Genomic DNA, 25,977 nt, shown 5'->3' with positions numbered 1-25,977 from the left:
AGCTCAGCAAGCAATCAAGTTCTTTGGCGTAGGCCCCATTTGTAATTCGCATTCCGAGGGTACGGAATCTGCGTATCCTGCCTGATTACAGAGGCAGGGGCGCAGCTCACCCCCAAAAATAGGTGGAAGGAGGATCCACCGTGAACGGGGCCCACCCCCAAAGAACGGTTTATGAAGTATACTCACGGTCCTTATTCCTGAAGTTCCTAATGGAGAGAAAGAAGAGAAAAACAATTAGATTTTAGACCATATACTATTTTGGGTTAAGATTCGAAACCGCCGGCAAGTGTATTCCCTGACGCCAGATTCACAGCTACCGTGACGTACGGAAATATAGGCCGGAGGCCATCTTTTGATAGAACACGTGGGCCACAGACCATCTTTTGATAAGACACATGGGCCACAGGCCGTCTTTTGATCGGACACATGGGCCACAGGCCGTCTTTTGATAGGACACATGGGCCACAGGCCGTCTTTTGATAGGACACATGGGCCACAGGCCGTCTTTTGATCGGACACATGGGCCACAGGCCGTCTTTTGATTGGACACATGGGCCACAGGCCATCTTTTGATAGGACACATGGGCCACGGGCCATCTTTTGATAGGACACATGGCCGCAGCCATTTTTTGATAGGACGCATGTCCAACGGCCAACATCTGATAGGACGCATGGCCACAACCATCTTTTGATAGGACGCATGTCCAACGGCCAACTTCTGATAGGACGCATGGCCACAAACCATCTTTTGATAGGACATATGTACCACAGACCATCTTTAATATAGTGTAAGACCACTGAAACATAACATCCTGCCAATTCGGCTCGGAACACCACCACCAGTAGTTAAATAGGAATTTACCATTATTGGAGAGCTTGCTGAGCTTCGAGGATGATTTTTGAATCAGTTTTCATACAGACTTGAAAGCAAAAGAAGACCATCTGCCCAGGATTTTGATGGCTGCTGTAGAGATGCCGCACTCGGCTGCTGGATTGACTGCCCCGATCCTAAAGAATGTCTGGTATGGAGGAAACACTGCAACTTATAAGGACAGATGAGAGGTGTGGGTCTAAAACCCAGCCTGAGAGAGAGGAGCGCCATTGTGAAAATATAAACCTAGCCAAACATTAAGATAAAAGATCATGGATGTAAGGGAAGAATACTTACCGTATAATATTTAATTAAAGGACTTTGATAATAAATGTAACTTATCTGATGCTCATTACGACACATGGCTAATCTTAGAATTACCTGAAGGTTTAGCATACTATAGGTTTAAAGTGCTGAAGAAAACCATCTTGAGTAGGGCTGCACGATAATTCGCTATGTTGCACGCAATTTGGCAGAGGCTGTGATAATTGCCTGCGCAGCTTCTCAGAGCGGGACAGCCGCGATCGGCAGCAGCGCTGCTCCACAAGTCAGAGGGCCCTCTTGCGCAGGGAACTCCAAGGGCTTGGAGAATACCTTTACAGGAACAAGCCAGACAACTAAAACAACCATAGTCTTGTGGTGAAAAGGCAAAGTAGAGATGAAGGCTATGATAGGCCACCTGCACAGAGACCATGTTAGACCACAGAGAAGTTCATGAAGCTTATAGATACTAATGAAAACAGGATCAGTGGGCAGTAGTAATTCGAGAAGCATACCACCACCTGTGATTGCATGATAAGTATTACTTGACGTTGGATTGTTTGAGCAATTTGCATCAGAACTTGCTTGTACTATAATGCTGATGGCGTCGATGTACACAACACCATGATAGAGAAAGCAGACACTGCATGTTTGAGCTGCATTTGTAGCGACCTCATCCGAGAGAATGTCCTATTCATATACGAGTTGGAGAACCATAGTTCTTTGTATCTGCAGTTGGAGGAGTTGCAACCATTGGTGTGACTTCCACTTACGGCTTGATAAAGTAGCCATCAGAACCTGTTGAGGGAACCCACAAGAGAGAAACCTGAACAGCATGACCGATGAGTGAAAGAATTAGATCAAAATATACAAACTATGGAGGACCTCAAGATATGCCCTTGCAGAAAATAAGTGCATAATTATATGATGGCACTTTACTAGCTAATAGCCATAGCTAGCTGCTGGACCCTGTAAAACCTATGAGAATGATCAATACAATAATCATCTTTGGCCCTATCCCGAATGGCACCCTAAACCCTCGCGGTCTTCCTCTGAGTCCGCACTTTCGCTGCGTAATGTCGCTTTGACTGCCGGGTAGAAATCCTCTGCATAGCTCGCAAATTTGCGGGCTCAGCTGAAGGGCGCATCCAGGCCGCATAGCAGACGCAAAGGGGGCGCTCACGAGCACCCTTCTTTTAAGCTTAAATGACGAATGGAACACGCTACGGCACCGTGGACCCAACGGACACGCGCACGAGATGGCCATTGTAGGGCCACAAGACTAAAAGTACACGTGAGTGTGCTGTTTGGGACAGGGCCATAGAAACCCAAATCCGGGTTCGTACTGTGCAATTGAGACAAAATATTGCAATCCTGAAAAGTTTTTCCTTGGCTGACATGTCTTTAATAGTTATTTGATAATTCACTAACTGCTAATTTTGCCTGCGAGGGAAGACGTTCAACCGATGTAGAATAGATTCGAACCGCGGTGTGGTCAGATTAGACAACATTTTACATTGGAGAAGGATTTTAGCTGCAATTAAGCATTGACAGTTTGTGCATTTTATAAAGGGAGCACCCTCCACTCACTAAATTCATAAAGATATGATAATTATGATTCTGCGCTGTGGTTTAACTGCTATACGGGATGCTATCATATTAAAGACGGTTTATTTGTGTACAGAAGAAAATTAGTGTTGCTATCTAATAACCAGTTGAACCTTGTTTTGATGTGAACCTTAAACGACTTTTGCGCTGTAAATGCAAGCGAGAATACACATATGCGTTTTATTATAATTGAAGCACTGTGTCCTAGTGCATCTGACAGAAATGTACTGATGTAGCTGATGAAAGCTATTTGAATATCATTGCATTATAAATAATATATTACTGAAACACCCAACATGGCATAAAGAAAACAGACCAACCATATATTGTCGCGATTGTGAGTTTGTTGTCTTCGAACGTGTCTATCTGCATAGCGATCTCTGCAAGGTTTGTTTATGCCAGGGAGTTCCTGGAATGTTGCATGTTTGTCCAACACAGTCTCACCCCTACTCGTCAAATGTTGCCGAACGGTCAAGGGACCCTGACGTCAGCTGTTGACGCACAGGGTACCCCTAAATCGCCATTTTTCGACGTACTGGGTAATCCACTGATTTCAATGAGAAACCTAGGACGTCATAAACAGACGTGTTGGGCATGTGAATGTTATCGTTATGATGGAATATATTGGGTTATAATTTTTACATTATGACATGTTGGAGTGTGATTCTCAATTTAATCAGCCAGCACAATTGTATTTACATTTATTTACGCTATGATACACGTTTGAAACAGCAGTCAAACCCCACCCCGCCCTAAACCTACCCATTTGCGTATTATATGATATAAAACACAGACTGTAACAGACAACAGGCACACTTTATTGAAAAAGTCCAACTATTCCGAGGCCAAACGATTGAATTGTGTGAAGAAAAGACCCAAAAGCAATCACCGTCTCTATCCGCGCCGCGCGCCGCGCGCGCCCCGGCGTCACACTGAAGACGCCACAGGTAGACCCCTCGGCGTCACGCGATGGACGAACTGGGAACCCAATTGCTTTCAGTGGGAAACCTTTGGCGTCAACATTAGACGGCAATTCTATCGGTATGAAATCGCGCTGAAGAAGTCTCATTCAGAACACTTCGCGATGTTTGGCATCAGATCACGTGTGCCACATGTTGGTGAGTAGTCATACATATTATGTCCTAAAATTTGATATAAAGTATTTTCTGCTTGTCGTTATCGATCATGTTCAGTCACTGCATTGTATCTGTCATCATCTCCACTGAGGCGCATTTCTTTGCTTTCTAAATAAACACACCTTGCTAATAGGGTGATTAAACACTGTCACGTGACGTGCTATAGACCTTTAAACATTTGTTAATATTTAATAATAATTACTAGTGTAGTTCCAACGTGGCATTTGTAGTAGAAGCACAATAAAAAAATAAAATAAAAAAACACTTGCCATGCCTTTACCACAGTATTGGTAGTTTTAATGTGATATTTGTTGTAAATAAACAGTAACCACAACAATTTCCATGCTTTAAATGCATTTTAATGTAAAAACCAAATATTGTTATTTAAATAGTATAGCATATCCAGAGCTGTATTTGTATATGAAGAGTTCAGATGCAAAAGCCTCAAAAAGCCACTTCGGTCACATGACATCAGATATTCAATTATTTTTTATTATTATTAACGTCCCGTTTGCATGTAAATAATGTATGTGATCACAAAATCAAGTGCGTTATCTACATTTTCAAACAAATTCATATGATATAGCTTGCTATTATATACTTTTAATAATGGGAATGCACACATATCTGTGAACTTATTACATAAATGTATTTAACATTTAATTATGCATCGTTTTTTACAGAAATAAATCCTACAGTTATGTATAAACTGACAACATCATCATCATGTCCTGTCCTGGGCACATTGGGCAACATGTGTCCTCCAACATATTCGATCTGTGGCCACGTTTTCACATCTTCTCATGGAACACCGGCATTGAGGTCTTCGTGAAACATCTGTCTCATATCTTCCTTGGTTTTCCCTGTCTCGTGCGTCCTCCTGGTGGTGTCCACTTCATAAGTGTTTTTGGGTGTTGTTGTTTGGGCATGCATAGGACATGTCCAGTGAAGTGCACCCTTTGCTCTGTCACAGTGTCTCAAAGTCTTCACGTGGAGTCTGTGGAGTCTTATGATCTCTTTGATATATGCAGAACCAATATTCATAAACTGTTCTTGATGTCTGCCTATGCCTTTATCATCAGGAGTTTTAGTGAAGGACATATCTATTGCCATCCACTAGTTCTAGTCATGCATTGACTTCATGATGCTATAGTCCAATGTATATTTCTGCATTTGTTGTTTGTTTGAACAAATGAAGATAGTGAGAGTTAATACCTTTTGAAATCAATAATTATTCATTAAAACTTTTATTACAATGGTCACTAAAGTACATGTCCACCATAACTACCTCTATCATTATTTCACTACCTATCATTATATCACTACCTTGTTAATGTAACTGTAACATGAATGTACTTTATAGAAGTATTTTCTTACTGAAAATGGTTAACATTTACAATAATCATCAACTATTTTAATTGGCATTTAATTTAGTTACAATAAAAGTGAACAATAATCGCAAATATATAGTATTAAAGTTTAGAATGTAAAATGTTATTTTTTTGCACACACACACACACACACACACACATATATATATATATATATATATATATATATATATATATATATATATATATATATATATATATATATATATATATATATATATATATGGGCACTACATTTGTATTTAAACTGTTTGACATTAAATATTGGAATATGCTTACAAAATTGTGTGCATTCATTGTGCTTTTGTTATATTTGTTTTAATTCCAAGAGTTCAGATTGTAAAGGATGGCTTAAAGAAGTTTATGCTTGTAGACCATTGCATAGAAAAAGGTTTCTCTTTCAAATATATTTATTATGCATCAGTTTAACCACACAAAGAAGACTTTCATTTTAAAATGTGAGTTTTATTATTTAATTACAATAAATAAATATTTAGCCTATATTTAGAATAAATAATATTTAATATCTATTATAATAAATATAATATTTAGCCTAAATATTAATTCTTTAAGGAATCTACCCCTTCAGTTGAACCGGATGAGATGTGATATAATTTACCATAAATGGACAAGTAAGTGTGACGCCTCTGTTCAGCTGGGTTGTCATTGGCTGTGACTTTATCGCAGAACGCGCTGTGATTGGACTATCTGTTTTAACTCATATAAAACGGCGTTTCATGTTACAAAGTATGTTTTGGTGTTATTACGTCAGTAATACGTTAAGCTAACTATAAAGTGTCGCTATGTTGTGAGAAATGACTCCTTTACTGAGAACCCAACCCTAACCCTAAGCATTTCTGCACACTTCTATGAACTACAGCGCCATGTTTCCCATTGCATTGATACAAAGACAGATATATGGGTAATGTAGTTTAAAAGGTTTCATAATGAAACAATAAATGTTAAGTAAATAACATATTTAATGGACAGCTGGATATTAAAATATGTTCATTGTGCAAACCTTTATGACATATATGAGGGCCAAGCTGAAATTGTATATTTTACTGTGAGCACTTTTAAAAAAACCTTTATGGCAGCTTTCCATATATGTCTGAAAACTGTGGCCAACATTATTTAGTAAACATTGCATATGCAGTTGTCCTGCCAATTTTCTCTGTGATACGCTAACCAGACTTTGAGTTAAAGCCATTTGAAACATGCTTTTTTTTTGCTCTTCAAGGGGCCACTACTGGGTCCCTGGAGGTGTAAGGGCAGTACAACATACACAGATCTATTCTCCTCATCACGGACAACAAACTTTGAGTCACATTTAAATATCAGAGTATTTTGTCTTTTTTATTCTAACGTCATGCTTGTGTATAGGTTTTGATATTGTAATACCATCTGATGAAATACAGAAATATTTGAAAGAAATGTTGTAAAATAATAATTATTAAGTTTTATTTTATTTTATGGATAAACACTAATAAATGGATGAACCTGCAACAACTTGCCATTATCCACTTTCCAGAGTAAACAAAAACTATTTATATTATTTACACTTCATTATTACTATTAAATATAGGACCATGCACCATTAAGTAAAATAACAAGAGACATTGTCACAATTTCATCTACACCCTCTTCACGTACCTGGCATCGAAAATGTGCATGCTTTAATGTTTATTGCAGTAGTAGATGTACCAGAATGATCAACATGGATCATCTTCAGTTAAGCTTGAAGTGTTTGTAATCCTTCCCTTTATTTCACTGAAAACTGACATACTTGTCACAGCATGCAAGTATATACAACTTTTTGGACCATTGTACCAAATATAATATAACCAGATAAAAAATGTTTACTTCTCAAGTAAAAATATTCTTGGTAATTAATTAGATAACCTAAATAAACGTGTTGAATGTGTATTTACTGTACCAAACACAATACTCACCATACTTTATCACTCAACACTTTATTGGAGGATACAGTATACAGTTGATAAAGTAGAATAAAGTCAAATTAGATTCAAGATAAATAAAAATGGGTTTTAAAAAACACATTAACATCATATTAATCCATTCACAGCTGCTGAAGCCACACAAATGAGTGCCACATAATCCCATCCAGTCAACTATGATACAGAAAACAGATTTGATATAGTGTTGGAAAATAATGATTCATTATTACAACTAGACTGGTTTCTGTCTCTTCCCTCTATCATGTTCATGTTCTTCTTCTTCTAAACAGTTCGCCCACTTGTACCCTACAGTATAATCAATGTACAGATGATGTGATCACTGATGTTGTGTAGCCTTTTCTCAACCAGAGGAAGAAGTCGTATAATCCGGCGTTCTCCAGTCCTGGTCTAAAAGTAAAACAACAAACACAATTCAGATTAAGTTTAATGTACAGTCGGGTTAACCTATGTTCTTCAGTAAACTCTCCACCTCAAAATGGGCAGAAATGCCAATTCCTGATTTAAATTTACAAAGCAGCAGTCAGTACATAAAATAATATACACATTGAAGCATTATGTATAATATTGTAGCCCATAATATTAGCCAAGTACTGAACAAAAACTAATTTACCCATATCAACAGCAACCTTTTAAACAGTAGATCTTTTAGAAAGAACTAACCAGATATTTCAAAGAACATTTACTATTTGATTCCTAATATGTCCCAACTCATTATCTTCTAAAGCTACCCAGAACCATCCATGGTCTACAAAACAATGGAGAAATACATGGAGTTTATAACAACTAAATGCTTTTTTCCACACTTGTCTACTTTTATCTAAGACAAAAAGACGGTGCAGTTTTTAAGAACTGAAGGCCAAAAGTGTAATAATAATTGTATCAAAAAGGGAAAACAAATATTTACCATTTTAAATAAATCCAAGATACAGAACCTCATTTGCTTATTTTAGGAGTTATTAAAATATTTAGACATGAATAATGGTACGTATTTTATCAGAGTAGAAAGAATGATCACTGTTGAAATGAATAGTCCTTTGAGAGATCAACATCAAATTTTGTACTACATATTACAGCATTGCTTCAATACAAGACATACCAATGGACTTCCGCACTTTTCTGTCTTCTTCGGGCACAAGATGTCCATCTTCCTTCCTCACCCTAAACAAAGGACTTATTTTCTTAGCTTGCTTCGATATAAGGTCTGGTCTTTCTTCTCTTCTGTAAAACAAGAAAGTATCATTTACTCTGTGCAAATACTATTGTTTTTAAAACATATAAATTAAGACAGTTAAAAGTATGTAATAGCAAGCTATATCATAAGAATTTGTTTGAAAATGTAGATAACTCACTTAATTTTGTGATCACATAAATTATTTACATGCAAACGGGACGTTATAAACAGTGCAAGTGATCTGATTAAGAAAAAATAATTGAATATCTGATGTCATGTGACCGAAGTGGCTTTTTGAGGCTTTTGCATCTGAACTCTTCATATACAAATACAGCTCTGGAAAAAAAATTAAGAGACCACTTAACATTTAGAAATCCATGTTAAGTGGTCTCTTCATTTTTTTCAGAGCTATATGTACGAGAATCATACGAATTTGACAACTTGTTAAATCTTGTGAATTATTAAGACTTCGGGAATATGTTCTTACTGATTGAGATATGGGATTTGTAAGAATAAGTAACAACAAATGCTAAATAATGTTTGATAAAGGGTTCAAACCAACACATACATACCATTACAAATATTTGCTGTTGCAGCTTTTGGTTTTCTCCGTTACTTCTCCACAAACAAGAATGGGTTGACTGAGTCCGAGAGGCCCTTTTGGTCTTTTCAGGTAAAAAAAAAAAAAAGAAAGAGAAAAAAGTCATAATATATAATATATAGCATTATAAAGTATACTATTTAAATAACAATATTTGGATTTTACATTAAAATGCATTTAAAGCATGGTAATTGTTGTGGCTACTGTTTATTTACAACAAATATCACATTAAAAATATCAATTGTTGTGGTTATTGTTTATTTACAACAAATATCACATTAAAACTACCAATACTGTGGTAAACGCATGACAAGTGTTTTTTTTATTTATTTATTTTTTTATTGTGCTTCTACTACAAATGCCACGTTGGAACTACACTAGTAATTATTATTAAATATTAACAAATGTTTAAAGGTCTATAGCACGTCACGTGACAGTGTTTAATCACCCTATTAGCAAGGTGTGTTTATTTAGAAAGCAAAGAAATGCAAAGCCTCAGTGGAGATGATGACAGATACAATGCAGTGACTGAACATGATCGATAACGACAAGCAGAAAATACTTTATATCAAATATTAGGACATAATATGTATGACTACTCACCAACATGTGGCACACGTGATCTGATGCCAAACATCGCGAAGTGTTCTGAATGAGACTTCTTCAGCGCGATTTCATACCGATAGAATTGCCGTCTAATGTTGACGCCAAAGGTTTCCCACTGAAAGCAATTGGGTTCCCAGTTCGTCCATCGCGTGACGCCGAGGGGTCTACCTGTGGCGTCTTCAGTGTGACGCCGGGGCGCGCGGCGCGGATAGAGACGGTGATTGCTTTTGGGTCTTTTCTTCACACAATTCAATCGTTTGGCCTCGGAATAGTTGGACTTTTTCAATAAAGTGTGCCTGTTGTCTGTTACAGTCTGTGTTTTATATCATATAATACGCAAATGGGTAGGTTTAGGGCGGGGTGGGGTTTGACTGCTGTTTCAAACGTGTATCATAGCGTAAATAAATGTAAATACAATTGTGCTGGCTGATTAAATTGAGAATCACACTCCAACATGTCATAATGTAAAAATTATAACCCAATATATTCCATCATAACGATAACATTCACATGCCCAACACGTCTGTTTATGACGTCCTAGGTTTCTCATTGAAATCAGTGGATTACCCAGTACGTCGAAAAATGGCGATTTAGGGGTACCCTGTGCGTCAACAGCTGACGTCAGGGTCCATTGACCGTTCGGCAACATTTGACGAGTAGGGGTGAGACGGTGTTGGTTTGTCTGTTCTTCATATGTCATATATGACTAAATGTTCAGTAGTACAGCTTGCCAGCACCCTCCAGCTGCCAGTATGATCTAAAAACATAGTACAACATCACTCAATGATGGAAGCACAGATTTTGGATAAGATTGAATTGTTAGGGGTTACAGTTTTGACCCATAGACCAGATATGCGAAATGAAGACCAGGAGTCAGGATGTTCAATCATCGGAGAGAATTTTACTGAAGAATAGTTTGCAGTTTCATCAGTAGAGTCAGCTTCAGAGTCTCTCAGGGCGGTGTCAGGCCAGACTCTACTCTACACAAAATTACCACACCAGTTATACCAATTTCAAGGGCATGATTTACATCATTACAAACACGTGGAATATTACTGATTGGCATAAAGTCTAAACAATGTGTCACGCGAGAATAGATAGGAGATGTTGTTGTTGTTAATCAGGATGTATACATCAGACAATCCCAAGATTGGGGTAGTGTTGACTTCAGGGGAGTCCTAGAAAGACGCCAAGAGGTCTAGGGTGTGAGAAAAGCGGTCCAATCCATTCCATAGACCTGCACAGAACATGTAACACACACACACACACAAGACTCTAGGGCACATCTCTCCTCCAAGGTTAGCGCAGCAGTGAGCTTATCAACAGAACAAGATATCAACACCACATGACAAACACATCTCCAGAAAGAAAAGTATAGCTAATGTCATCTACTCATTCTATAAAGAAATATAAAGAAATATAAAGACAAAAATGTACTTCTATCAATGGGAAAAATCACATTATATAAATGGGAAGAAATCAAAATTGGGAGACTCAAATCCTCCCACCCCTTTCTGTCCTGGGGTTACTAACAACAGGCAGGATTCACCTCTTGGAAGTTCTAACTTTCTCTCCAAGGCCCTGTTGGTCAGGACCCAGAGATAGAGGTCAGGCTATCTATGTCAGGGCACATAGATAGGGGTCAGACTGTCTTTGTCAGACCGTCTCTGGAAAGCAAATTAGACACCATACAGCAGACATAGAGTCAGAATCATATTAAATAATAGTTAACTGTATTAATGATCAAATAAAATTGATTGTCAAATTAATTCATTATTTTGAAAGGATGATAACTGATTATTTAATTCATGAGGTTATTTAAAAATCATTCAAAAGGATAAGATGCATATGATGAAGATGCATATGATGAAGAGGCAAGGGTGTCGGCCCACTCCCCCCTTCAATCCCCCGTTTTAAGACCAATGTGGGGTCCAATACCACCACGTCTGGTCTACAAGTGAGGTCTCTATGGAAGGTTGAGTGGTGACTCATGCTTCCCTGACGGGTCACACTTGTCTCTTCACCTCATCACGGACATGCTGGCCACTAAAAAGACCAGTCCCCATTCCGAGGCTCTCACACCTTCCACTCACATTAGGGGTACAACATGTTTCTTTGTCAGCTTGCTTCTCAGATTGTTTGTTAGTGTCAGCATCCTCCTGTCCTCCTTGGCAGGATTCAGCTTGCTCCTCGGCAAGAGGACCTGCACAGATAGAGAAGACTAAAACGAACACACACATCCAAACAGTTAAGTCAACGGTTAGTTTGAGCATGTGCAGATACATCAAGGCAGTTGCATCTGCAGTGCAGTTCTTCAACTGGAAAGCCTCTACCCATCTGGAGAACAAATCAACAATCATTAAGATGTATGAAAAGCCCCCACTAGGGGGTAGAGTGAAGTCAATCTGAAGATGGGTCCATGGACCCTGGGGACATGGGGCGTGACCTAAGGGGACATTTAGCTTAGCTGAAGAATTAACCTTAAAGCAAACTAAACATCTGCAAAAATCCCTGCAGGAAGCTCTCATCTCTGGCCACCACCATGTTTTAGAAATCATTGCATATGGTTTCTCAGGCCCAGCATGTGCCAACCCTTGATATAACGACATGAGCTGGGTTCGAGCAGAAACAGGGCAGACAAAACGTTCATTGAGTTTCCAAAGTCCATCTGAGTTCATCAGTGCACCAAGTTTTGTCCATTGCTCTGTTACTTCAGGATCTTTATCCTGTGCATAAATGTCTCGGGGTGGCTCACTCTCCTGGGGAGAGATAGCCATTACACTCACGCATGTCTCTGTCTGTTGTGCAGCCAGCCTGGCAGCAGCATCAGCAGCTTGGTTGCCCTTGGATTCTGGGGCGTTATCAGAGTGTCCTGTTCTTTTGATAACAGCTCCTTCTGCAGGAAAATCACAGGCAGACATGAGTTTCTGTACCTGCTTTTGATGAGAGATGGGTTGACCAGTGGTGGTAGGGAACCCCTGTCGTTTCCACACAGGTCCGAAATCATGGACTGTCCTGAAGGCCTTGCCGTATTGAAGTGTACTTGTGAGAGTGACCAGATCTGCCACCTGAGCCCCTCCCCCTGAAAGAGAGCCACATTCAACAGTCTCATAATGTTCGTTTACCACAGCCCAGACTGTGAAGCGTTGTCCTTGTTCATTAAAACTGGACCTGTCAACAAACAAGTTCATGGCATCAGATAATGGTTCGGCCTGGAGAGGGCTCGGGCTGTCATTCTCGATCAGATGGACACAGTGGTGGGCAGTTCCTTCTTCTGGAAGCAAGGAGGCAGGGTTTACAGCATTTTCATTGTCAATTTGAATTTCCACATTCATACTCAGAAGAGTGGTTTCCCCCTTCACTCGTTTTTGATTTAAAATAGAGCTCAAGCTAGTGTTTGTCAATAACTTCAAAATCTGATGTCTTGTGTGCAGTATCACCTTTTGATGTGTCACAATGTCCTCCGTGGCTTTCACAGCCCATTCTGCACAGTCACATGTCAGCAGGCAGGGGTGCTGACCTGCCATAGAAACAGGAATAGGAGCAGAATAATATCCTACCATTCCGTAGGAATTTCGGCCTGGAAATCTCTGGCCAAGGCCAGCAGAGTATGATCGGGTTCCCACCCATGTCCACAGGTGAAAAGGTTGGCTGCTGTCAGCATGTCTCAGTGCTGGGGAGGAAGTGAGAGTTTCATTGATACTCACGAACACCTCCTCCATCTCCTCCATCCAGTCGATCAGGTCGGATCCAGGTTTTCCCCCTTTAAGAGATTCTGTGAGGGGTTTAGACAGTTCAGTGTATTCAGGAACATACTGGCGGCAGTAATTCAGAAGATCCATTACCTGCCTTAGACCAGTAACCATGTTTGGCTTTGAAAGTTCGACGATGGCATTGACTCTTTCTGGAGTGATTCGTCGGTCGTGCACCCCGACAATCTGCCCTAAATAAGTCACTTCGGGCAGTGCCAGCTGTGCCTTTTTCAAGTTGGCTTTGAATCCCCCGTCTTTCAGAGCATTCAAAACAGTTCGTACAGCAGTTAAATGTTTAAATTTGCTTGGGCTGGCAATCAGAATGTCATCCACATATTGTAGGACAAATGATCCATCATTTTCAACAGTCTTTCTTACCGGATCAATGAAGGATGCCAGTACCTGATGAAACAGGGTTGGAGAGTTGCAGAATCCTTGTGGCAACTGGCACCATGTCCATTGGCGACCCCTGCAGGTGAAAGCAAACTTTCCTTGGTCCTCCTTGGCTAGAGGGCAAGTCCAGAAAGTGTTAGAAATATCCAGTGCAGTGAAATAACAGTGTTCAGACCCTATTTCATAAAGGATCGTGGTGAGGTTCGTGACAAGGGGGTGTATCTTTTCAGAAGCTGCATTTAACGCGGTGAAGTCTGTTGTGAGACCCCAAGAGTTGTCGCTCTTTTTCACGGACCATATCGGTGAATTTGTCGGAGAGGTGCATGGTATTATGATACCCCGTTTGCATAATTTGTCTACCCCATTCTTCACAACCTCTCGAGCCTCATTTCTTAACGGGTATTGTTGTTTGGCTACATGCATGGGTCCTGGGATGCTCAGTGGCTGAACTTGGGCAAGCTCACAATCAAATGTATCTTTTGCCAAAACATCAGGAAATTTAGAAATCAAAAACTTCCACTCAGGTTGAGTTTCAGTCTCTTTTTCAACATCAGTCACTGCGCATCTCTGTTTACAATGGTGGCCAGATTGAGATAAGGGAAGCACGTTCAGGCTGCCTGTGGCAGATTCAAGGACAAGGGAGCACTCACAATCTTCAGGCTTACAGTTTACAGCACAGTTAGTTTCATAGGCTATGCGAAAACGATCAGCATATTCTAAAGGGCTTTCCCCTACTCTCTGTTTGACCTGGGTTACACTGGTCCAGGGGTATGACCCCTGACCTAAAAGTTCTTCAACCTCATGCTTGTAAGTGGAGTAGGCCTCACAGTACTCAGTCCAGTCTGAAGGAACGAAGGGGTGGGGTCTAATTGTTTGTACAGCTTTCAGTTTACTGGTAGGGATTAATCCTTCCACCAGTGCTTGTATGTCAGCAATGCCCAGATTTTGTTGTCTGGCAATGGCTTCTATCTTATCCCATAAAACTTTATTTGGGCTGTACAGTTTGAAAGGTTCTATCCCCGCAAGCAAACTATTTTTCTCAGCTGGGGTTAGTCTGGTCAATGACCCATATTCATGCCCAGCCCCCATTTCAGTGTTCTGGTCGTCCCACTCCGAATGTCGGATCGGGGTGGCAAAGACTGTTTTTCGGGGTTTATTTGCCTCAACAGAGGACAATCTGATATTATTGATCTCTGTGGTTAATTTACTTTTTACTTGTGCGGAAAGAACCTCTGGGTTGTACGGGGGAGGGATTTCAACCTGTGCATTCAATATTGGGCGTGCCTTTTCATGCGGTCCCTCCTCTCTATTATCAGGAAGTGGGGCGGATCCCTGAGTAGGGGCCACCTGCACTTCCTTTAATTTTGCTATTCTGTCACGTGCATCCAGGTCGTACCATTCATTAGCCCCATTAGGGATTGATTTCATTGGTACGCCTCCCATTTTACAGCGAGCACAAACGGCTATAAATTTGGGTTTATCTGACGCCTATTTTGTTTCTAAACAATCTTTTCTTGATCACAAAAAAGGTTTTTTAGCAACGTAAGGCAATGAATCTTATTTTTATCCTCAAATTATTTTTTAATAGAATAGAAGTGAGTTCTACTCATGAAACCACAAAGTATCTTTTTACTCCTGGTCACATATACTGGTCCTTACCAATTTGGGTCTTATTTTATTCTACTTGGTATCGTTCCAGATGCATCCCTGGCAAACAACTCCTGAATCTATTTTACTTGTTTAAACAAGGGGATCCCTTTATCTGAATGGAAGAGACTGGCGCAGGTTTGCGATGCCTACTGGACTCACACACCGTTCCAGGGACGTACTCCTGTAGGGGTAGTGACTGCACTCAATGCCCACCGGGGACCCCTTTCTTAAGTACGCTTCAATGCACTGCCTTCTACCGTTAACCGTAACGATGCCATCAGCGACTTTGCTTTATACTATCACACAAGTATAATTAACTCCTCACTCCTATCGAAGTGAAGCTCTCTCGTTCCCCTTTACCAATCTTCCATTCAGATAACCTTATCCAAACAATAAAATAAATAAATACTACCTTATTTGTTGTTTTGCCAGGGGTGTCACCAAGGAATTATTGCCCGCATCCTCCACCAAAAACTGTTAGGGGTTACAGTTTTGACCCATAGACCAGATATGCGAAATGAAGACCAGGAGTCAGGATGTTCAATCATCGGAGAGAATTTTACTGAAGAATAGTTTGCAGTTTCATCAGTAGAGTCAGCTTCAGAGTCTCTCAGGGCGGTGTCAGGCCAGACTCTACTCTACACAAAATTACCACACCAGTTATACCAATTTCAAGGGCATGATTTACATCATTACAAACACGTGGAATATTACTGATTGGCATAAAGTCTAAACAATGTGTCACGCGAGAATAGATAGGAGATGTTGTTGTTGTTAATCAGGATGTATACATCAGACAATCCCAAGATTGGGGTAGTGTTGACTTCAGGGGAGTCCTAGAAAGACGCCAAGAGGTCTAGGGTGTGAGAAAAGCGGTCCAATCCATTCCATAGACCTGCACAGAACATGTAACACACACACACACAAGACTCTAGGGCACATCTCTCCTCCAAGGTTAGCGCAGCAGTGAGCTTATCAACAGAACAAGATATCAACACCACATGACAAACACATCTCCAGAAAGAAAAGTATAGCTAATGTCATCTACTCATTCTATAAAGAAATATAAAGAAATATAAAGACAAAAATGTACTTCTATCAATGGGAAAAATCACATTATATAAATGGGAAGAAATCAAAATTGGGAGACTCAAATCCTCCCACCCCTTTCTGTCCTGGGGTTACTAACAACAGGCAGGATTCACCTCTTGGAAGTTCTAACTTTCTCTCCAAGGCCCTGTTGGTCAGGACCCAGAGATAGAGGTCAGGCTATCTATGTCAGGGCACATAGATAGGGGTCAGACTGTCTTTGTCAGACCGTCTCTGGAAAGCAAATTAGACACCATACAGCAGACATAGAGTCAGAATCATATTAAATAATAGTTAACTGTATTAATGATCAAATAAAATTGATTGTCAAATTAATTCATTATTTTGAAAGGATGATAACTGATTATTTAATTCATGAGGTTATTAAAAATCATTCAAAAGGATAAGATGCATATGATGAAGATGCATATGATGAAGAGGCAAGGGTGTCGGCCCACTCCCCCCTTCAGAATAAATATAACTCCTCTGTAAAAATTGACTCAGACATAAGAGAATCTAGTGATATTTCTCCAACTGCACGCATTTGAACTAGAAGCCCTGAGGGATGTTTTTGTACCAATGCTATAAGTCTTTTGAATAAGAGGTAAGAAATGTGAATATTTTAATTTTGTCATTGTGGATGTATTGTATTGTTAGATGTATTTATTGGATGTTGTGTACTGTAAATTGTTCTGTGTTTGTGTGGCGAGACCAAAGATCAATTTTCAGCTTAGCTGAACAATAAAGTACTACTAGTCGGGATCCTCATGACGACCATGACGCGCATAAGTCACAAGACGCCGATCGTCGCAGTCATAACTCCTAGCACATGTTCACTATAAGTTGAGAATAAAACCGAGATGAAATTAAAATAAACTTTATTCTTAGATCTTTGTAGTGATGTATGGTTTGTCAAGGTAATTACTTACATCTGATAGTAATTTTGAGCTAACACAAGCAAAGAGAGCTTCAGCACAACCACATCCTGGCGGACCATAAGAGGTTATTGGATGCGTATGTTTATAAAGCAATAAAGAGCATCTTCGAGGAGCACATTCGCTATGTTTCTTCCTCATAAGAAGAAAGCAGTGTAAATGAAGCAAGACGTTTTTTCAACACCCTTGAAAATTTGAGCGAAACATGTCTGCATGAACTACAGGATGACAGCCCGAATTACCTGACAGTATTTTATCAGTTTAAATTGTGTGTTGTATGCCACTTACTGCTTGCAAGAACCGAAGTAACGTTAGATGGAATAGCCATGTAGTGATGTCGGTGCTGTACTTTTAAGAACTACTCAGAGCACATTAATGTGTTAATTTACCTCAGCAATCTCGTAATGCGGAGCCGATCCGTGATTCGGCTTGCTTCAGTTCGTCCTGAAGCCCGGATAAATAGGTGCATGTTACTTTAAACCCCGCGAGATTACCACGCATTCGTGGGGAGACTGATAGGGGATATTATACAGTGCCATCTGTTCTGTTCAGCTAAACGATTATTAATGATAGACTGTGCGTAGTGTTTTCGAGGCATTAAATGGTCAGTTTACACACAACAAGCCACAACAGGACTGATCGCGTTGGGCGAGCAGGTGCTGCGTCCTATGCGTGTGCGTCTGAAATGCATGCTTGCAACAATGAGAAAGAGAGCGATACTACACCAGATCGTCTTTGAAAATACATAACCATATCCCAGCGATGAATGCTGATGTAGGACGCCAGAATGGTGATGAAGAGCGCAGACGTATATTTAGATAACATGCACAGATAGACTTCCGTGAATGTGATTGTCTGAATCAGAACGCAAGTTGCTCTCCTTAGAAGGAACGAGCGTCTATTGCCGCGACAGCCCAAGGAATTGATTGCTTGCGAGTTGTTACTTTGTATAAGACCCATTGATCACCCATGATAAGACGAGACCGTCAACTAACTGTCGGCGTCAACATATGCGCACCATGCTGAAGCAGTAGTATCTGCGAACTCAAACATGAGTAAGTACAACCTTTATATGCTCCGGTAAAGGATGTGATTGGATAGATGAGAAGGTAATTAGTGACGTAACGATTGAGTCTTCCCGGCAGAACTTGCGCTTAACTTCATTTATATGAATGAAAATTATTTATAACTTGAAAATCACTATGAATTGTTTCTTGTCTTGTCAGCAATGTACTGTTCTAAATGTTTAAAAAGCACGAAACAGTTATAATCCTGTTTACCACAACTATCTGTTGGAGATAATAGAGCAAAAAAAAAAGCAAAAACAAGCTTGAACTACTTCATTTAAACACCACACCTACGCTTGTGCCGTTTTTTTTCATGTAATATTAAAAAAATAATTGCCGTATGTTAACGGCGACGCAAAGAATTGTGGGTTATCTTCAGCCGTGAAGTCTACACCTCATGCACATTCCGAATTCCTGTGAAAGAAGGATGCACTTGAAGGTCACGTTTGGAGTGTCCTTCTCACTTTTTTGAAATGAGACGGCCTTATGACGTATGCAGCCTTTGAATGTGACCGCCGGAGGATGCAGCCCTCTGAAATGAGACACAGCTTATGTAAATGATGCCTGACCTTAGTGCTTCAGTGTATATCTGCTGTCTATCTCTACAGTATGTCTCCTGTTTTGGTCTTTCTTGATTATTGAGATTCTTAGATCTCAAGAAACTTTTAACAATTAGCCTGCCCACTTCTTATTGGTTTGCCTGTGGAAAACAAAAGGATCCTTAAAGGTGGGGTAAGTCTAATTTCAAAACCGTTTTAGAAAAAGGACACGGGCCGAGTGGAATAACAAACTTGTAGCCAATCAGCAGGTAAGGGGCGTGTCTACTATTGATGGTGAGAAGAGCGCTCGCTCTCGCTCTGTGTACGTTATTATTCAAAACACACGAGTCACACATGATGGACATTAGCCGAGAACTAGCCTAATATATGGTGCTTGACTATGCTCGTGTGTCATGTTCACTTGTTTGTCCATTTGCGATCGTATTGTGTCTCACTATAGCGATGATAAAGACCCGTTCATTTCCACACCGTATGGAGCATCTAAATCTCCTCACCGTGTGCTTCAAGCATCAGCTCACACAATGTCTCCGACAAGTAAGATACTATACTCCTAATATATGTTTGCTTACTCTTTTCATGATCTATATAACCCTTATCCAGTTATAATTGTAATATGTCGTTAGCTGGACTGTCGTGCTTGTGTTCTATAGAGTCGTTCATGAGAACAGTTTGATCGCTATCTCTAATCTTGTCATAATTGCAATATGTCGTTAGTTGGACTGTCAGCTCGTGCTATAGAGTTGTTCATGAGAACAGTTTGTGATTTTGTGATCGCTATGATTGTAATCTTGTCATAATTGTAATAATTATGCCGTGAGCTGGACTGTGTGCTTGTGTACTGTCGAGTTGTTCATGAGAACGGTTTGTGTTTTTGTGATAGAAGGGATGACTTTTTCATTGAATATTCAACCTGGATTAGATACACAGAGATTCTGACATAGCCGTTGATGCCTCTGGGTTACGTATGTGTGGGGCGTCGCTATCAAAATAGGGGCGAGACCCTTTTGGGGGTAGGGGCGTGTTTGTTTTGGTGATTTGAAATACCAACAACGGTTACCAGATAGCACTTACCCCAGCTTTAAGCAGCCCTCATGCTTAACTAATGTGCTTCTACAACCTGTTGCCGGTGGCTGTTTACAAACACAACTTATTTTATTTAATTCAAATGAATTCATTCCAATTGATAAATCCTAATGTAGTGTTTACATAAACTGTAAATAAAGTAATCAGGTTTGTTAATGTCACAATCAGAATTGAGTTTTTGACATGCTCACACTGCACGGATATACAGGGTTTCTATTCTCCTACATATCTTCTCTTTGTTTTAAACATCTTACCTAATATTTATCTATTACGGGTCCTAATTAGGAGACAGTGAGCATATGATCCATTGTGCCACGCTGCTTATGTTTAACTAGCTGTAAAAACCTGCGCACAAAAAAGCTAACTGGATGAGAGTGTGAAAGAAGAACTGGTAGGACGATGTCCTGCTCCACTGAACAGATGATGAGTTGTAGGAGAATTTAAGAATGACATGACAGTCATTCATGACACTTCATTCAACAACTACAACAGCCTGTTCTATGCATCATTCATCATTTTCTACTTCATTGCATGTGCGCAGTACTTTCCAGTTTCTGTTTACATGTCCTATGGAAGGGACATCGAACCACCCCTTCCAACTGGATCAAAATTTAATTCGAATCAAGCTCAATCGGATCGATTAATGTGTTTACATTAACGGCATTTCAATCCAATTGAGCTATCAGTCCGATTACTATTATTTGGATGCACCAGTGAGTGTTAGTGCAGTTTAGAGCTCTGACTGTTAGACATACTTTTTTATACTTTTTTTTTGTATATTTGTTGAATGCATAAATCATTTCTTTTTATAAATTGACAAATATTGTGTATAAATGTATAGGATGTTGTCCTCACAGGCAGTAGAATAATTCACTCAAAACCTTTAACTTAAAAATTAAAACTCTTTCATAAATCACTCACCCCTTTTCAAACCAGTAAGCCTTTCATTTGTGTTCAAATGAAGATGTTTTTTAATGAAACCTGAGAGACTTCTGTTCCTCCTTTGAAAGATCAAGTAACCAACACTTTGATGCTTTGAAGAGATTGTAAAAATCCATCCATGTTGAACGTTTCAATCCGAGATTTCTGAAGAGACCAAATTGTTTTATATAATGAACAATTTAATTTGTATTTATTCACATATAAAGATCCATCAACACACAAACATAGAGCACATCAAATATGGAAAATGAACGCTCAACCGTACTCACGTAACACACAAGAACAAACCTAATTTGTTCTCCGGTGTCGCGCAAGTATGAGCTTCCAGCATATCTGATGGTAAAAAGCCGAAATTAAATCTGTTCATTATGATGTGATTAAAGACTTGGATTACATTCATGTAAATTACTTAATGGTGATTTTATGAACTTTTTGAAAGTTTTGCAGGAATAGGGTTTCAATGGAGGTACAGAAATCTCTAAAGTTTCATTAAAATATGTTAATTTGTGTTTTAAAGATGTCTAATGGTTTTGAAACTACATGAGGGTGAGACATTTGTGACACAATTTTCATTTTTAGATAAACTAAATTATTAAAGAACCCATGAAAGTGCTTAATGTGTCTAATTTGCTTTAATGTGTTGACATTTTTGTTATATTAAAAACAAGAAAAGGCACATCAAAGGACCTTTTGGCCTTTCTTTTAATCATAAATAGCCGTGACTTGCTATTTTTCTAGTGCATATTAGTAAGAGGGACATTATCATACAGTATTGTGCTGTGAATTAATATAATTTCCCCCAAGTCTTTCCAGAAAAAAAGCCATTTTAAATATGTATATTTGCTAAAAGTTAATTTTGTGAATGTTTAGGAGCAAACTAGCATATACACAGCCTCAAAGCTATCACAAGCCACACAAGCCTTTTCTGTCTTCATTGGGTTCTAAGTAGAGCACACTCAGCACAGTGATTCTGATGTATTTAGATCCACTTGCAGCCTGCAGGTAATACAAAAGAATTCTCATGAGAAACAAACCAAATCAGATGTAAATGCATACATAAAGTAATCACAAGTAGTCATTGAGCAAATGAGGTTATGATGGTTGAGTTGGTGTTAAGCTCAGAATGCCTACTGAGAGTTGGCTTGTGGAACAAGTCATCGGCACAGTCCAAGCTGTTATTTGTGATGCTTCAGAACACACACATAAAACTGTAACACAACGCAAACAACACCTTAAGACATGATTGATGGGGCACACTGAAAAGTGTATATTTACTTAGCAGACAGCTACCAGCTAATGTTTGATGTCTGCCACAACACACACATCTTTAGCTGTCAATATGAGCTTATGTAGTAGAGTGTAGACTGAAGTCTCAAATAGTGTGTGTGTTTATGTGTGTTTGCGGGCGTGTGTTCATTTATCTGTATAAGAAGCCTCAGGGGACTAGTTAAGGAAAAGCAACACAAATCATTAGCATTCTCAGAGAGATATAAAGCTGAAAAATTCAGGATTAACTCCCCAAGTGTTGACATGCTCTACTTCTGTCAACATGTTATAAAGTCACAGCAGACATTACATAAATCGTAGCTCCACCGGTGCTTAGACCAATAAACGCATTTACATAAATTACTTCATTCATAATTCACCTTCCTGACGCACATTGTCCTCATATTAATGATTGTTAGGTTCAGTTACATAGAACACGAAGAACAGCTTTCACTCTGACTAATTCATTCTTGTTCTCTCTCGCTGGTTTATCCATCCGTCCATTCATCCATCAACCCTGCCTCCTACCTTGATGGAAAAATTACCATCAGCATGACAGCTTTTGTGAAATCTTGCTGGCGAATCGTCATGTGGCCAAAGTCTTGGCTGGCCAGCAGTAAGTGAAGCAGAAAATCATATTTCAGAGTAATTTAAATTTCCTCTCATGCATAGTTAATAAAACACTGCTTAGATATTTGATGACAGAGAATGCATGAGCCCGGATCTAAGTGATGTAATCCACCAGTGCGACTCCATCAAGAAATCAATTTAATTTGAAAGACCTATAATGAAAAAACGAGGCCTTGTGTTGTTACATATGCAAATATTTCAAATTAGAGATGTTATACTTTAAATATTTAATAGAATGGGCTGTTTCGTGTACAATCTCATTCTTGAGGATTGTTTTCACATCGTTTCTCATTTTTCCGTGGGTTGAGGTGAATGATTCAACATTCATTTGTTATCATGGGCAAGTTTAATGAATATTTCACTTATAAAATAACAAATGGACCATAATTTAAGCCCCAGATAACATTATCATTCAGTGGGATGTTAACCTCTTTGACTGGAGGCACTATATTGAAGGGATAGTTCACCCAAAACTGAAACCTCATCATTTACAGAATCTAAATGACTCTTAGAAACTCATAAGTGTTTATTTCATGTTCGGGACAAAATTAAAGACAGTATAGAAAGCTTCAAAAAACAAAACAAAAACAAACATTAATCAAATATCCAAACCTAAGTCTTCTAAAAAGACAATATCTTTATATAATGAACAGATTCAGTATACACCAGTACTTGCTGAAGCACAAATGTGTCTGCTTGATGTGCAAGAATGAACTTAATGTGTCAGGGATGCACGTTTGAGCTCATGACAGATGTCAGCTGAGGAGAGCCAGCGTTTCTGACCATTTTCACAAAAATATCATGGCTGCCAGAATGTTTTTTTTTTTTTTTTTTGCATGAATATCTGAACATGCAATATATCACAAGAAAGAACACACCCTCTGCTTAAAAAACAAACAAAAACAAAAAAACTTTCAATGCAGTCTTTTTGTTTTATCAAAGCCTAGAAAATCACGTCTTTGTTAAAGACTACATCAAGATCGTATTCACAACGATGATCAAAACACAGATGGAATAAATTGAGTCCATCAACACCCCTAATGCTTGCACAGTCCTATAGCTCGTCCTGGGTCGACATTTCATTCAGTAACATTAGGCAGTTTTATATTCTGTTTAATGTTGATGTAACGTCAGGACTGAATCACAATGAGTCAATTCGGCTCTAGCTTCAGAAAGCTTTTAACCTGTTGACATTTGCATATAAATTTCGATCCTGGCGCCAAGAAGTCTATGGTGAATGGCCAGTTTCGTGGATTATTGGGTATAAATGGCAAAAAATATGTAAAAATGCACTTCCTGACAAGTATTCAGGTAATTACAGTCGGATATGTCTTTATTGAATGTATCAGAGTTGAGTGAGAAATCAGACATGTTACAGTGTATTGGGTCTATGCAGCTCTTAAAGGGCAGGACCTAATATTCTATGTGATTTAATGTTAATCAAACAACAAAAGAAAATAGATATTCTCCCCATGCTTGCCTGAATAACTTGAAAATTAGAGTACAGTTCATTTATAGTGTGAAGACTATGTGGTTTTTATTTATACATTTGATTATTTAATTTAATTTCTTTCTTTCTTTCTTTCTTTCTTTCTTTCTTTCTTTCTTTCTTTCTTTCTTTCTTTCTTTCTTTCTTTCTTTCTTTCTTTCTTTCTTTCTTCTGTTAAATAAACCTACTAAAAATCATATTGTTGGAATTTTACATTTTTGCTTATTTAAAAAACAAAACAAAGATACAATTTAATAAAAATCTATATTGTAATTATAAAATTACATTTAAAAATATTTAATTATTAGTATCCTGAAATGAGATTTTGGTCATCCCAACCAAAACATCCCATCCTGTTTAGAATAGTGAAAGGTTAGTGTTAACATGACTGGTAATAATGGGACTGCTCCAAACATCTCTGTAAGGATGTTTGCACTGGCATGAATTATTATTATTTTTTTAAAGATGAGGGAATAGCCAAAAAGCAGGGCATGAACATGCTGGCTAAGTGGGTTTTTACGGTGTGAAAAATAAATGTTTATAAAAAAAGTTCTGTCAGATTATTTTATTACTCTAAGTGTTTTGCTATGATATCGATTCAGTATCGGTATCAAGGGATTTTAATCTGATATCGTATTGAAGTCATAATTTTTGTATTGTGAAAACACTTCTATATGGATTGAAGTAATGTCCCCATCATGGAGGAATATGGAGGAAAAGCTATTCCAATACACAGACACAAACAATCTCTTCATTTATCTCATAATTAAACTATTTCAGAATGTATATGATATATCCCTGTGTCTACTATACTAGTCATTATGTGTACAACGTTAAGGTAATTGAAATGCTTTTCTATGTGTAAGAATATAGCTGTTTTATATCTTCCAGTCCTCCAAACATCTACCTTGTTTGATATCTTAATGTTCCACTCTTTTTTCTTAATCATTGGTGCACAGTATGTGATTATGAGATGCATAATATTATGTTTACCACCCTTTGGAGTAAAACTGTCCAATTCTGACACCATCATAAAACATGCAGTAAAGGATGCATAGACAAAGAGAACTTTCGCCCACTCAAGATGCACATTCTGGATTGGTCAAGTGGTCAAGCAAGTTTTAAAAAAGACAAAGCACACGTCTCTCCCAGAGTTGGCCAGGTAGCGTACTTCATCTCATTGCTCAGTCAATACCTAACTTCTGACGAGATAAACTTCCTTTCCTCATTTTCCAGCAAAACTTCGCTTTTAAGCTAACCACCTTCAAACTTCACACAGATCGACAACACAACTTCTGGAAGAACCAAGAGAAAGCTTCAGCTCACTAAAGCTCTAAGAAACTCGAAAACCACCAAACAACCAAACACCAAACCAATGCAAGTATAAACATTATCAGTCTGTAGACGCCTTTAAAATATGTGCCTCTGTTTAAGGTGATTTATATTCATTGCTGGCTCTCAAGGTTTACTGTTTGTGAATTTGCCATTCATTGAATT

The 25,977-nt window shown here is 38.8% G+C and overlaps 2 long non-coding RNA genes across 3 annotated transcripts; both read right to left on the bottom strand.

The window, feature by feature from the left end:
- Positions 1 to 7,235: 7,235 nt before the first annotated feature.
- Positions 7,236 to 10,229, bottom strand: LOC137073998 (uncharacterized). Of its 2 annotated transcripts, none has more exons than XR_010904846.1 (4): positions 9,622 to 10,229; positions 8,990 to 9,082; positions 8,343 to 8,464; positions 7,236 to 7,633 (listed from the first exon to the last, which is right to left on the bottom strand). It is a non-coding gene; the product is annotated as an uncharacterized lncRNA (long non-coding RNA). The 2 variants fall into 2 exon arrangements; XR_010904847.1 differs by having other exon boundaries at positions 8,359 to 8,464; positions 9,622 to 10,228.
- A 276-nt stretch (positions 10,230 to 10,505) lies between these two features.
- LOC137073997 (uncharacterized) lies at positions 10,506 to 16,766 on the bottom strand. Its single transcript, XR_010904845.1, has 2 exons — positions 15,895 to 16,766; positions 10,506 to 11,275 (listed from the first exon to the last, which is right to left on the bottom strand). It is a non-coding gene; the product is annotated as an uncharacterized lncRNA (long non-coding RNA).
- Positions 16,767 to 25,977: the final 9,211 nt, after the last annotated feature.

This window comes from Pseudorasbora parva, chromosome 4 (genome assembly GCF_024679245.1).
Source record: "Pseudorasbora parva isolate DD20220531a chromosome 4, ASM2467924v1, whole genome shotgun sequence".
Classification (NCBI taxonomy): domain Eukaryota; kingdom Metazoa; phylum Chordata; class Actinopteri; order Cypriniformes; family Gobionidae; genus Pseudorasbora; species Pseudorasbora parva.
This window is presented reverse-complemented; position numbering and strand designations above follow the sequence as displayed.